This window comes from Fukomys damarensis, unplaced genomic scaffold (assembly GCF_012274545.1).
Source record: "Fukomys damarensis isolate Sample0158 unplaced genomic scaffold, DMR_v1.0_HiC HiC_scaffold_33, whole genome shotgun sequence".
Lineage (NCBI taxonomy): Eukaryota > Metazoa > Chordata > Mammalia > Rodentia > Bathyergidae > Fukomys > Fukomys damarensis.
The window spans coordinates 51254315-51257677 of NW_022900945.1; the positions used below are offsets into that span (position 1 = coordinate 51254315).

At 50.4% G+C, this 3363-nt stretch overlaps 1 non-coding gene across 1 annotated transcript; it reads left to right on the forward strand.

Moving 5' to 3' along the window:
- The first annotated feature begins 189 nt into the window (after nucleotides 1-189).
- Nucleotides 190-262, forward strand: Trnav-aac. Its single transcript has one exon. It is a non-coding gene; the product is annotated as a tRNA-Val (tRNA).
- The last annotated feature ends 3101 nt before the right edge of the window (nucleotides 263-3363 follow it).

The following is a 3363-nucleotide window of genomic DNA, read 5'->3' on the forward strand; positions in this document are numbered from 1 at the left end:
GAAGTCGGAGCTGGGGCGCGGCGTCTTCGCTCCGCCAGCAGCTGGAGCCCAAGGGAGCCGCAGCCTCCTCGCCTGGGGGATCCGGGGGCTTTTTGCCCAAAGAAACGCAGGGTAGAGTTTCTTGTACTGGAAACTGAGGGAAGGCGCATCATAGGTTTTCAGGAAGGCGCCTGAACACCCGATACAGAGGTTTCCGTAGTGTAGTGGTTATCACGTTCGCCTAACACGCGAAAGGTCCCCGGTTCGAAACCGGGCGGAAACAGAACTCTGTTTCTTTACTTCTCTGGAAAGTGAAAGCTTTCCTCAACCCTTTTAATCCAGATGGTCCAGAACTAACAACTTCTCAGTCCTGACACTGGCAAACCAGCGCCCACGCTCACGCGCGTCTGAGAGAGGCCAGACCCGCTCAGCCCAGGCGCTGTACCGGGCGAGGCCGAACTGGGTCCCAGCAGAGGAGGCTGAGGGGGCGGGGGACGAGAAGAAGGAGGGGAGGCGCAGGAGGCTTCTGAAGCAGCAAGAAGCCCAGTTCCACCTGGAGTTAGTGTGGCTCCTCAGCAAGAAACCAATGATCACAGGTCACAGCTCCTGTCTTTTAAAGACTGGCGCCTCCCAGATCCAATTGTTCTCCAGGTATCTGTCAAGGACTTAGCTCAGTGGTGCCATCGCCTGCTTCACAGCGCAAAGTACTGAGTCTGACCCCTGGTACCAAACAAACAAACAAACAAAAACCAAAAAAGAAACCACCACCACAACAAAAACCTCCAGTTTCCTCAGCGACAAGAAACTAGAGTGTGACAGCCAACTGTGACTGTCCCGTAACACTCTGGTTCCTCAAACGTAAGGTGCAGCAGCAGCAGCGGGAAGGAAGGTTACCTTTCTAACCCCTCCTCACTCTGCCAACTCCCTGGCTTGGATCTAATTAGCAGAACTGAATTCCTACGCAGGGCTGAACCTGCCTCTGAGGAAGGTGACTGCTAGTTTTCCCTCCTCTTCCACTTTTCAAAGAGCTGTGTGGCTAAGGAAGCCAGGAAGTCCCCAGCCCTACCCTGAGAATAACCAGTTTTGCCAGGGTAGTGGAGAAAGTGTGGCAGCCAGAAAAATGGAAATGACACTGCGGTGTGGATAGACAACTAGTAATTTCGAGAGTGGACAAGCAGCTAGTAAAACAGCTAGCAATCAGAAGTGGTGCAAGTGGCTTAAGACGGAAGCTTAGATTTTTTTCCTTAATCTAAGTGGAAAATGTACTTACTTTTATTTTGTGCAGAGCAAATGAAATGCTTTGGCTTAGACAAGAGGCAAAGCAAATGCACAGGTAAGCACTGTGTGCACACTTACTGCCTGTATGAAGTTGCACTGTTGAGCACATTAAGGCCATGGTTCCATAGTGTAATGGTGAGCACTCTGGACTTTGAATCCAGCAATCCAAGTTCAAATCTCAGTGGGACCCTGTTGTTTATCCAGGCCATCGGGGATGTCGCCAAGGGGTCCCAGGACCTGGCTCAAGTCACTGACTCTAAGGAGCACTGCGGTTTTTATATTCTAGAAGTTAGAGAACTTTCCAAGGCCAGAGGCGCCTAGAAACAATGGATGAGGAGAAAGAGAAGAGAGGAAACAGCAGAGGGGGGTCTCCTGGAGACAGAGAAGGGAGAAGGGGAGGCAGCACCGGGAGGGAAGGGCTCTGGGGGTAATGCAGCGACCACAGCTCCTTTTCTGTAGCTTCCCAGCCTGTGTGTCCGCCCTGAGCTGCATTTTCCTGCGCTACAAAGTGCTTGGCTGGCTTATTCCTGGGCAGTGTCCTATGGCTCAGGGGAGCCAGGTGGGCACCTTGGTCTGCCAGCTTTTGGAAGCCAGAGCGGGCACCTCGCTGGCTCCTATGGAGCGATGGGGAGGAAGGGAAGCCCACGCACGGCATTTCCCTTTTCAAGCTGCTCTCTACAGTGTGGGGCTGAAAAAGCAAGCATTTCCACTGAGACATTTGGACAGTGAAGGCAAGAAGGAACAGAGTCTGAAGCACTTCCAGCAGACAGATTCCTCTTTCTGTCTGTCTGTCTGTGTTTCTTTTTTCTCAACCTGGGGACAAAATGACAGGTGAAAGGAATCGAAGAAACTAGTGGAAAATTCTTTAAGGAAGTCCACAGAACCCGGCACCAATCAACAAGGGAGCCAGTGGGGATCCCTGGGCCCTTGGGGTTACTGTCTGCTGAACTTTTGCCCTTGGGAACTTTCCTTGGGAGGCTGCTGCCCAAAGACTCCTAGCACGTTCTGCCTCGAATAGGCTTGGCAAGACCCATGAGTGTGCTGCCATTTGCTGAACTTTCTACACTCTCTCCTCTCTGCAGATTCAGTTCTTTTAACTTCACGATTGAGGTAAATCTGGAGCACACGCCAAAGTCAGCATTGTTCAGACACGGTAGTGTACAAATTGCACATCCACTTCTCCCTCGACACTACAGAAATGGGTGCCCGAGTGCACAGATGTGTACAGAGAACCACGACTGCCACACTGGGGTCACAGCTTCATGACTCCAATACATTTTTAACATTTTTGGAGAAGGTTCATGAAATAACCCACATTTTGTTATGTCTCATGAGGGTAGACTTTTATCTAGGGTCTGTGCAAAGCCTACATCGATAAAAGAATTAGAGATGTGTGTTCAGAAAGAGACCTACAAATCACTGTACTAGAAAGGGTAGAGAAATGGGAAAGTAAAATCACTTTATTGGCAAAAGGAGAGGAAATAAGCACATAGATAGGTACCTTGTCAGAGGAAGGTAGGGATCCCAGAGCTGCGCTTGGGGTCTTTGCTCTCAAGTTCAAGACGTGATGAGGAAGGGACTGCTCCCCTTGAGAGCTGTTACAGCTTGATTGGCTGTTCTGGGCTCTGAGACCCCTGATTGGCCATTGCCCCTTCTGTCACCTATGGTAAGCATTTCTGGGGTCTGCGTGCTGCCCAGGTGCTCATCTTGTGGGGTTTACAACAGAGTTATATTCAAGGCTGAATTAGAATACAGGCTATGTATGCATTTTAGTGTACTAATACGGTGAAATAAAATACATATGCACTTATGCGTATGGGTGTGTGAGTGCTGCGGTGTCTGTGTGTTTAACGTACTGTTTTTATGACATTCTCCTCCCTCTCCCCACTTTGTTTCTCTTGTGGCTCACTGAAGATGGAGGGAGGAGAGTTGCGTCTTGGCATGAAAGGAGCGGGTCAGGCAGCCTCCTCAGCTCTGGGTTTGTTTTCGTAGGTCATCTCTGTCTCTCTCTCTGTCTCTGTCTCTGTCTCTGTCTCTCTCTGTCTCTGTCTCTCTCTCTTTCTCGCTCGCTCTCGCTCTCTCTCTCTCTCTCTCTCTCTCTCTCTC